The 11755-nt window shown below is 37.6% G+C and overlaps 1 long non-coding RNA gene across 1 annotated transcript; it reads left to right on the forward strand.

The window, feature by feature from the left end:
* The first annotated feature begins 4344 nt into the window (after positions 1-4344).
* On the forward strand, positions 4345-11712 carry LOC107096776. The gene is made up of 4 exons (XR_001481810.1): positions 4345-4469; positions 4613-4652; positions 10171-10271; positions 11521-11712. It is a non-coding gene; the product is annotated as an uncharacterized LOC107096776 (long non-coding RNA).
* The last annotated feature ends 43 nt before the right edge of the window (positions 11713-11755 follow it).

Here is an 11755-nt window from a genome sequence, read left to right on the forward strand (position 1 = left end):
AGTTTCTCACTCCAGCCCTCCAGGTGACAGTAATACACTTAAAGAGGGTTTTTGCCTCAACGTGGAATGAAAGGGAGATTTGTAGCCAGCAGACAGATCCAAGCATGTGAGTAGAAGTAAACACTTTCCAATGCAACTCTAAAGTCTTAGGAACAATGGACTCTGGACTGGAAAGCTTTCAAGATTATGAAAACAATGAAACCATGGAGTAAAAAATCTACATGCTTGTGGTTAGTGCAAACAAAATAAAAATATATATTTTTTTTTACAATTTTGGTTGGGAAAAAAATGTGCAATTATGATTTTTGATAAAAGTGTTAGCCCCTCGTCTCTCTCTTTATCCAGGAAAGTTAGAATCTAATATCTACATCTTTTCCCTTTATTTCAAAGAAATGTAAACCTATTTTTAACATTAATAATTGTGAAAATTAGTGATGTTGCTTCTAAAGTTTCTTTGTTTTACTATTATGTTTAAAAATCCTAAATGTTGCAGCCGAGCAGGTTTTTCAGCTCCTCTCTCTTCTTTCTCAACTTTAATACTTCGAAAGTTTCCAGCATAAGTCCCACACGTGTTGCGCATGCCTGATCATGTGCTCTGGGAGTGAAAAGCCCGTGAACAAGACAAGCTTGTATATCCAGAGCTCCAAACTTGGCTCTGCTCCCATGAACCCACTTATCTCAAGACAACTGCCCATAATCACTGTTAACTGTCTTTCAACGGAAACTCTGTACAGTGAATCTCTACAGCGGACGCTTCAGTTATTCAACACATAAACTAACAATGTTCTACTCTCTAATTTCTGAAGAGACTTTCAGATTTTGCATCCACTAGAGTTTTTTTTTACATCAACCATCAGCTTATTCTGCTTTACTGTCTTTATAAATCTCCTCTGTTTTCTTTCTCCACAGCAGCTTAGCATGCTACATCATTAGTTTTGTATATTGCACATTTTATGCATATTCACAATATCCCATAACATACACACTCTTTTTACATTCATCCATCAACCCATCTTCCATCACGCTTATCCCAACGGGGGAGGGAAGGGGGCCGGGCCAACGGCGAAAGGCCGGGCAAAACCCGGAAAAGGCCCCAAGCCAACCCAAGGCAAAAAAAAAAAAAAAAAACCAAACAAACATAAACACAAACAACAAAAGACAATTAACAGAACACAAAGAATCTAAGACTCAGGGAGGAAGACAGAAAAAGGAAGCACCAATACACACACAGGCACAACAAGAAAACGCAAACCACAAACACAAAAACCACAAGCGGAACCTGAAACCAGAACCCTCCAACGCAAAAGCACAACAGAAACAGAAGAACTAGAGCAACCACACCCACTCAAACTCAAAGCAACAGCAGAATCACATCCACCACCAGTAATAGTAACACGATATTCACACCATATAACATAATAGATTCACCTCATGGTTTGTCCAAAACTTTTTTGTTTTCAGTTTTTGCTATTGTTCTATTAAAAACTATCTCTATCTTCTTAAGGCCTGCATCTTGCTTTTGTCCTTTGTCAGTTATCAAGCCGTAAAGCATAGAGGAGAATGTTTAATTAAAAAATGGTGAGCTTTTTATTCACCCAAAAACTAACCCTAACCCAAAAAATATCAAAAATTATTAGCAAATCCAAGACTTGGGCTGGAGACAGGCCGGCCAATAAATGAGGTCAACTCAATAAACTAGATTCAAAATCCTAACTAACCAAACCTTAAAAAAAACTGACAAAGGCTTTTAAAATTACATAAAACAAAATGGCTGCTACATAACAATAAAACAATGCCATAAACTCCAAACCCCGACTATAGGCAGCAAAGCACATGTTTCATTCCAGCTTTAGGTACTTCAGGTCACTCAGCTCTTAACAGTACCTTTTGCCAACCTGGGGTCCGTTTCAAAAACCAGGTTTACTGAAAACTCCTCCTAAACCTGAAATATGGGAAACTCTGAGTGGACCTACTTAAAGTTGATTAAACTAATTCCTAACAGCCGTTGTGAAACTGAAAAGAGTTCCCGACCTTAGGCTAGATCAATTTAGAGTTGAGGATTTTAATCTGAGTTTGTTAAACCTGCTTCGTGAAACGGACCTCAGGAAAGACAGGCGAACTCCCAAGTAACAAAGAAAGAGGTTTTGAAACAATTTGAAAAGAAATTTTGACCTTGAGGATTGATAGTAAAATAAACCAATAAGCCAGCATTATATTTGTTTGATAGAGAAATGTTATTTAAGTTGTGACTATAGAATAAACCAGAGTAAAACAAACATGTAGAAAGAGGTTTCGCCATCAAAACAGGTTATTCCATCAGTTCTTCTAACTTTATTCCCTCTACTTTGTGAAGTTTTACGGCTCCATCTGTCTCAATCCCTTTGAACACATGGATTTTTCCTCATTTCTCTAAAGCATTTTAAATCAAAATATCATCTGCAAACATGGAAATACAGCCCTCTGATTGTCTGCCTCATTTTATTCACAATATGCATTCATCAGTTACTATTTGTGGGTACATGTTAGATATTTATTGCTTAATACTACTCAATAACACATTAAATATAATAAATATATGTAAAAGTGAAAAATGAATAATATTATTGTGTCAACAAAGAAGCATTAAATGCAAAGAAACCACATTTGTTTGCCTCTAAAGATTCCTGCTTTCAAAGATCCCGCTTATTTCATGCTAGTGATAAACAGTTTAAGATAGCTGATGATATTTTTTAATTGTAAAGACACTGACAATTCATTCAGGAGGGGATGATTTCAGTAGAGCCATGCAAAATGTCTCCTCCTACTGGTCTTATTTGGGTTTCCTCTAAAGTTCTCATCACCTTTATACAGAGTGACCTTTGCACAGACTAAAGCCTTCACTGGAGCAGGAAAACAACGTTTATCACAGCAGGGCTGGACCTTCTCCATGCTCCAGAGTAAAACATGTTTCATGGGATCCTTTACTACAGTCATATAGAATAGTATGCAGGGAAAACATTCACATTCAGCACCTGCTCCTATTTATGTGATACTGTGTTAGCTCTTTTTGCGTGCAGTGGATAAACTCCCCTTGCATATGACATAAAGCAAAACAAACCAGGACATGCTAATATCTCAAATCAGCGTTGAATTGCCATTAAAGACATTTTTTAATACCATAACTGTTTTTTATTTTTGATCCTACAGGACCTTCCATCCCACATGCATTTGGTTTCTCCATTCTTTAAAGCTTATCTAAAATGAATTGGTTTTTGTAGCCCTTTACAGGATGCTAAGGAGTTTAAAGTGCTTATTTCAATCAGGAGTACGAGCTGATGCATATTTAATTGTGGGCCCTAGGGACCATAATTCAGATCTGATTTAATGCAAAGCATTAGGTGTCTTAGATTAAGGAGATTAAATTATATTCATTAGAAAGTTATTTTACTGACATTTCACAGGTTGCTGACTGTTGAAAGGTTGGTTGTCACATGATTGTCATGTTATTATTCACAGCTGGTGTAGTAGAACATTTATAATTAGAAACCAAAATAGTCCCAGAGGCTAATTGCAGATCATCTAGCTTTTCTACCAGCTTTAACTCGGGGATGCATGAACTTTATAGATAAAAATTATTATTTTCTCTCAGCCAGGTTCTGCCAGCCAAAATTAGCTTTGCAGAACATTCTTTTTATGCACAACTGTCATTGATTTCCAACATCAGTTTGGTGTTGAATTGAAGATACCATCTTTATACTGGTTGAGTTTATTTTTCTTTTCTGGGGGAAATTTTGAAATATCTGTGCTTGGTGCACAGATATTTAATTCACTTAAAGTTTGACCTCTTTATTAGAAAGGAAACACCGGAAAGAAGAAATGAAACAAATATGTTTATTGCATTTAGACACAAGAGCTGCAGTGGACTCTTTTGCCTGACAAACAGATCCAGTTTCAATTCTGCTTCTTTCTCCTCTGGTGTTTCCCCCACAGATCCCATATTATTCTCTTTCTGACCATCTGTCTTTAAATTTTGATGTTGTGCAATTTCAACTTTCAACTGATACCTTCAGTTTGTTTTTTTGACACTTAATGTTTAACTTTGTCTACCTTTATGCAATCTTAACAGTTTTGTTTGAACATGTTTTATGTTTTTAAAAATCTTACTGTAAACTTAATACGTTTTAGAACCCCTTCCACTGTTTAAAGAGGCAGCTTTTTTGTTGGTGCCATGTCTTCTGCCAATGATTCTGCTGCAATAGCTTTTTATGGTCTGTATGCCGAGGTTGGTGGCTTTAAAATAGCTTTCTTTCTGGGACTGCATGCTTACATCCACGCCTGAAGAGCACTAGTGTGACTGAAGGACAGGAAGAATCTCTGAGAAGAGGAAGAGAGGAGTAGAAAAAGGTCTGCCTCCTGGTCATGTCTGTGTCTGTCTGTGCGGAGGGGAGGAGACACACCGTGCTTGGAGAAAAAACCATATCAGACAACAAGTAAATGGTTTTCCTCAAGATACTTCACCATTCCTCAGATCCCTCAGCTATTTATCTATCTTCTAGTCTTCAAAACTTAAGTTCTGATCCTTGTTTTTTTTTTTTTTTCTCTCTCCCTGGACCCATATTATCCTGTCCTGTAGGATTTGAGGAAAAGTTGCTGCATCTCAAATCTAAACTAAGGTAGGAATTTTATATGTTTCTATGTCGATGACTGTGTTGTTTTCACTCGTTAATTGCAGAGTTAACCTGATGTTTTATTACTTTTCATTTAAAAATAATAATCTGGGAAACCTAAGGTAGAAAACTGAAGCTATATGTTTGCAAAAGCAAATAGCATCTAAAGGCTTTTTGGTTTTGATTCCTGTTCCAGAAACTTTGTCTGATGCAGAAACTGTTCAGTCCCCAAAAGCAGGAGCTAAGAGGGTGTGTGTGTTTACGCTGGTGGTAAGGGTGTCAACAAAGCCATAGAAGCTATAAATGTTTTAAATCTTTTTGCACCTTGACTTTTGGACTTTTGCAGAAGACATGAGCAGCTCCTGTTGCACATAGCTCGGCAACCACATATTTTAGTGTTGATCGTTGTATTAAAATAGAAGCTTCACAACAGTCAATTCCTAGTTTAATGCAACAGTAGAAAAAACTAAAGAAAAACACTGAAACAAGCAGTCGAAGCATCAATAAATGATGAAGTTGTTACCTTTTTCCTCCTTTCTTAAACCAACTTATTAAGCTATATTTACTATCTTATCAGCAGATCTTATTACAATATACCAACCTCATTATGTGATTTAAAACAGTCAAAGTTCATGCATTAAATTGAAGATTATCATAAATCCAAAAGCATTTTGAAAGAGAAGCAAATATTGCCCATTATTTTTTGCACTTTCAAATTATTTTTCATAACAGATTAGTTAAGAGAGGCTTTTAAAAATGATCTTGTAAGCAGTTTTTTGTTGATATATATACTGACTTGGCATTGCTTTTGTTTCCTACTTGAGAAGGATGATGACAAAGCATAGTTTCTCTACTGAGAAGCAAAGTAAGTCATTCTTTTATGTTTTAGTCCAACTTTTTTGCTTTGTATATGCAGCATTGCAGAACTACAGAAAAGTCCTTTCATTTTTGCAGGAAAAAAAAAAAACAGAAAAAGGAGAAATGTGTTTAGTTGTGAAATGGACTGTGGGTGTTGCGCCATTCATTTTGAAGGGTATTTCCTCCTGTACCTGCAGTATTCATGTATAGCATTCCAGTGAGACCTGATCCAGCAGAAGCTGAAAAAAAAGAAATAGGAGGTCAGAGGGTTTACAGCTTGTTTTTCTTGCCTAGCTGCCTTCTAAGACTTGAGTGCTTTGCTGTTTGCTGACGGAGCAAATCCTAGCAATTGTGTCATTACATGGGATTAACACAAACCTTTTTCACTGGCTGTCGGGCAAAGTTAACATAAAGTCCTTTTCTGCAGTTGGAGGAACGACAAAACTCCCCTCAACCTACCCATCAATCATAAGGCACCATGTAACAAGGTTAATAAGCTTAACTTTTAACAACTATCAACAATTATCCAGTGTTTTCTTTATATTTATCATATAAAACAGCAAGATAAAATTAGGCATCTAATGAAAAAGGCATCATCTTCCTTAAATAAGTAAGTTCAAATAGCATCTGCCTCATCTTCTAATGCTTAAGCATCAGAGGAATTGGCAAAAGGGGTCATTAAGACTCCTCTATCAGTAATATCTGCCCTCCAATCTGGATCCGTCTCTATGGTAACCTGCAGCTGCACAGGCCATTGGGTGAGTGTAGTCCCACAGATTCATTCAATTCTTAAAAAGGCAAAAACTACACCCTGTTATGTAGAGAAGCAGCTTTACATTTTTTAAACCTTTTGATCAGCCAATTGAAAAAGCTTAAAAGCAATTGTTTAACATAGATCTGCTTTATGATTAACAAGCAGCAGCCCTGAAAATTATGAACAACCTGCATTTCAAAGTCCTGAGTAAAAGAATCAGCATTTTCCTTGAATTTTATGATGAAATTCTCCTAATGGGTAAATTGGTTCAGCATGACAACCGTTGACAGACTTAACCTGCTAAATGGAGCTGTGTTGATGCTGGAGGAAATTCTCATTTACAAAATACTCTAAAATGCACATTTTTTAAATGTTTATGGTGGAAAATGGTGAGAAATTGTTAACAAATTGTATTTTTATAATTATATTTAAAAAAAAATTAAGAAGCCAACCCAGCCAGGCTGAGGTGGAGCAGATCCATTCCCCTCTTCATTCTGAATTAAGACTTAACTTTTTCGCAATCTTTCCGACCTGCTAGATCTGGGTCTACCTTATTTGCCTTTAAACAGAGGAGGGTTTAATATTCCATGTGACACATTTTAAGAATTGAAAATGTCTTGTTTCCTATGGGCAATTTATCCACCTACATTTGGATGTTTCAACTTTTACAGTTGGTCATTAGCTGTGCATAAAGACCTTAGAGGTGAAAAGTACTTGGATGTTCAGAAGGAGCTCAGAGAAGAGAAGCAGACTCAATTTTAGTCACCGAAATAGAATTGCACAAATTAGGATTATTCCTTCGCTTACATCATTGAAAAAACAAAGTATGTAAAAAGCAAAACAGGGCAAGGTCAATATAATTTTATAAATTAAATGTGTATTTTTGTGAATAAATGAAAAAAAGAGGGGTTGTATTAGAGCAAAGGTTCAATTGTTTAAGGAAAGTGTCCGATTATCCAGTCTGTGAGCACATCACAGCGTGGGGAAAGAAACTTCCTCTGTGACCGTTCCTAAGGTAAAATTTGAACATCCTCTGAACAGGCTGTGTGAGGTCAGCTCAGCTGTTACAGTGGCTGCTTCTCCTCTTTGTCCTCAGACCTGTATGGGTTGAAATGGAAGGAAGCTCCGCCCTAATGATCCTCTCTGCAGACCATAATGTTTGTTGCAGTTTGGACCGGCCCTGTTTCTTAGTTTGGTTCACTGAAGGGTTAATCTTTCTGAGTTTTCCCAGAACAAACTCTCTGCTGGGTCTTTTTTCCTTACAAAGCCTTTGTGTAAGGAACTTTACTAGAAAGTTGTAGCTCCAGGTGGGGTGGCTGGTTGGTTAGAGAACTATTTGTTTTAAAAGGAGCGTAGTTTGGGGATCTGGGAGGATTATTACTGAACATCTTCCTGGCCCAAAAGAGAAGAGTTCCAGCAAAACAGATCACACATTCTGCCCCTAAAGGGATCATGGCCGAGGGAGAATCAGAGAGGAGGACTCTGACAGTTGAGTGCTGATATGAAACAGCTGGTTTCTGCACCCTGATGCCAGTGGAAAAACTGCACCTATTTTTAACACCCTGACCTCCGATCTGTAATCCTTTCATATCTACCTCTGAAATGATTGTAGGGAGATCGAAGGGGTCTGATACGTTGGTAAAGCTAAGGCACTCTGCATGGTGGAGTGCACATTTTGTCCTAAACAGATTTATTTAACTGAGATGTGAAGACAGTAATGTCAAACATTTCAAGCTGTTGCTCTTTATAGAAATCAGTTTTCAGAGGGACTCTTCCACTGATGGTATGACTCTACTGGTAGGAAAACTTATTTTTAGAAAAAGAACAATATAATAGATCAGATTACTTTGCACAATCATCCCACAGCGATGTGAAATAATGCCAAAAGAAACTGCAGTTTTGGTCCGAACTAAAGACTGATGGTGAAATAGTCGCCCCTGGGCGTTTGTTAAAGGCAGCAGTTTGTTAATCGGTTTTTGGGATGATCAATAAAGAACTAATCAAACTGAGTCAACAGGAATTTCAGAACATCCCCCTGGATGCTCCGCTGACCTTGATTTCATCAGCAAAACAAATATTTTCGTCTCTGTTACCAGAAAAGGTTCCTTATCTAAAGCCAACAGCTCTGCAATAAGAGCCTGACTGAACCCAAACAAACATAGACCTCGTGGCTTTGTGAACTTTGACCCCAGATTTGCAGTTCTTCACTGACATGTCTTTAAAGATTATTTTACCTAGTTGCTGTAATTGTAACCATAGGAAAAAATACAGTCGCTCTTGGAGAGAGCTCTAATAAGAGGGAGAGCAATTTGCTTCTAATTATGTTCAGTCATGCTTTCCTGCATGCTGTGCTTCCCTGAAGGCCTCAGACAGAGAAAAAAACTCAGAACGGCAAACAGTGATGTGACATAAACCCACAGTGCAGCTAAAAATAGCAGTAGGAGTGCTTAAGGTGAAAAGGTGAGCAAACTGTTCCTGTTTAAGTTGAAACTGTTTCCTCTGTTTTTTTTGTTTTTTTATTTGGACTTTCAGGTTAGCTCATTATTTGCACATCCTGGCCTCCTCAGGTTCTCTGTTCCACCACTTCATGATTAGTTGCCCTCTGTGACATTTTTCTGTGGACATTCTGACCCCAGGGATGATTTTCGCATTGCAGGCCTGAGCAAAATAGCGATGGAGCTTTTTACTAATGTGAAACATGGCGAAATCCCCAAAAGACACAATGTGTCTGCACTCCTGTGTTTAACTTCAACAGTCAAAGGCATTTCTTAACAAATGGGTTTTTCAACTTTGACTTAAATTCAAAGGTAGTATAACATGTTCTTGTTTTTTAAGTAGAGTTAACTCAATCCTATCGATTAGTCTGAATTATTTATATATTAATTAACTGTCCCTCAGTGTGGAGGTCCAGTAATAGAGATTAAAAGTCAAATGGCTGCATAAAGATTAACACAAAGGTTATAAGAAAAAAACATACGAATTGAAGGACTGTATTGTATATCAAGGGCAAATTTACAAGAGTAAATATACAATATGTATTAAAAAATGCATATTTAGATTAAATGAAATATTCAGCAGATAATCAAAAGATAATTTAGAAAAATGTCAAACTGTGCCTGTATGTACATCTGCTCCAAGAAAGGAGCTGTAATACCTTCTCAGGAGCGCCTACAGCTCTGCAAAAGACCTCAGTTTCTCTAAAAAGTTTTTGACTCTAATGGGAAAACTATAGCAGAGGTTTCTGTCCACATCACAGTTCATTATAAGAATTTATCATCAATAAAAATCAGAATTTAGTACTGGTAGAGACCATACAGGCCCAAACCATAACACTCCGAACTTTTTGTTCAAGAGAAGAGGTGCCCTGCTTTGAAACTTTCACTTTCCTTTCAGCACCTCCCAAAGACTTTGATCTTTGTCTCATCCAAGCTTTTTCCAGAACGCCTCGGGTTCTTTATAAGAATTACTCCATAGCTGTAGGCTGACGACATTGTGTTTTTAGATAACCTGACTGTTCTGGATTTTGCAGCATAGATGTAAACACCTGCCTCCCAAAGACCGACTGTAACCGGCAGGGCTGGTATTTTACGTGTTAAATTCAACATATTTCCTGTCATTGGGAGAATTCTCTGCTTAGACAACATATTTAACTCCAAGTTAAATATGAATACATTTTTGTTCAAACACACTCAAAGCTTTCTATCTGCTGAACAACATCCCAAACAAGCAGGTGCTGAAGGTTGCTGCAAAATTATTTTAAACCAAAGCCTAGCTTGGTGCACCTGAAGCAGATATCCGTCTACCCCAAAGCTTATTGGGATGACTAAGGAGGTAAAGTGACTCCTAAACCTGAGCTGGGACATCGCAGCACAGTCGTGATGACCGACCCCCACTGTGTCTCTCTGTTTTTAGGCTGCTGCCCCCACAGGTCCAACATTCAGCGAATGTCTACATCAACATGACCAGCGTCAACTCTCCAGCCAGCCTGCTCGCCCGCAACCACTTCTACAGAAGTATGAGACTCAGACAGTCAAACAGCCGCCTAGATCTGCTTTTAGATCTGGAAGCTTCAGTTTAAACTCAAGGTCAAAGAACAAACAAATATTAGTTTGGGATGAGAGGTTAGAACTTTCCTCGTGCTCAGGCTGAGGTGGGTAGTAAATAGTTACACTGACTTGACTGTTTCCAGTAGTAATTTTACAGCACTGCGCCTTTTGCTTCTACCTGATAAATGAAAAGGAAAGAATATCAATGTTTACTATCTCCAGTTACTTTACAATGTAACCAAAAATTCAACAGACACAATGCTGAGATGACTGGTTTGTTGTTTTTTCTAATGTTACTTTCCATCTGAAATCATTTGGAGGTCATATAATCGTACGGTAAACGGCAGATGGTGTGACTGGAAGTCCTCAGAGTTTACTTCAGTGTGTCTACTTTGTTCAAATCTGAACCGAAAAAGAGAATGTAACATTTCCTTGAATTATTCATGCAGATACGCAGTAAAGATTTACCAGGACACACGTCAAAATCTCAACAAAGCAAAGGTGTGCTGTGCTGGAGGTTTTTAGTGATAAGGTGTGTGGTGTTGCAGAGACATTTGACATGTGGTCAACCAGCTTGGTATGTAATTTGCAGAGTTAATGGAAAGGTTAAGAGATGATGTTACACATAATTTTGTTTCTATATTTTTGCCTTTTCTTGTTGATCTATTACATACAATCATCAATAAAATACTTCAATTGTGCTGCTTTAATATGACAAAATGGAAAGTTAAGCAAAACATTTAAAGCCTTTAAACATTAAAACATCATGCAGAAAAAGTAGGAGAGATAGAAATCTCCTTTGGGCTAAATTGGAAGTTATGTGTAGGAATCAAAGAAGGAGAAATTAGAATAGATATGTAGAAAACTGGGACAATCGTGCTGCAGATTTCCCCTTTCAGAGAACATGTGCAATGATGACAAGCAGCCGCCTCAGGATGAATGGGTTCATAGGAACAGAGCCAAGCTGGGAATGCCGGATATATGAGCCAACTTTTAAAAAAAGTTTTGGCCGTCATCTTGTTCACGCACTGTTCACTCCCAGAGCACATGATCACACATGCACATGGCATGCTTCCGAGCCTAACCGCACACTATAGAAGTGGTTAGGATAAGACACAAATAACAAAAACATAGAAATCTGTTTTTCAAGATAAGAACTATACTAATCTGGAAGCATAGTAAAAGAAAATAAGATTTTTTTTTTTTTTTTTTTCAGGTTTGCTCTCAAGTCCAGAAGGGATTAAATCCACATTCAGCTGTCAGAACGACTCAGCCATGCACCACCAAAAACAGGTCAACCTTTGGATCAGCATGGGAGCTGCTCCTGGTAAAAAAAACCCAGACACATTTAGAGCACACTGCTTTAATGAGATACATACAGTACATGGATACATACATACGGTACATACTTAGATACATACATGCGTACATACATACATACATACATGCAT

The sequence above is a fragment of the Cyprinodon variegatus genome, unplaced genomic scaffold (genome assembly GCF_000732505.1).
Source record: "Cyprinodon variegatus isolate N-32 unplaced genomic scaffold, C_variegatus-1.0 Scaffold649, whole genome shotgun sequence".
Classification (NCBI taxonomy): domain Eukaryota; kingdom Metazoa; phylum Chordata; class Actinopteri; order Cyprinodontiformes; family Cyprinodontidae; genus Cyprinodon; species Cyprinodon variegatus.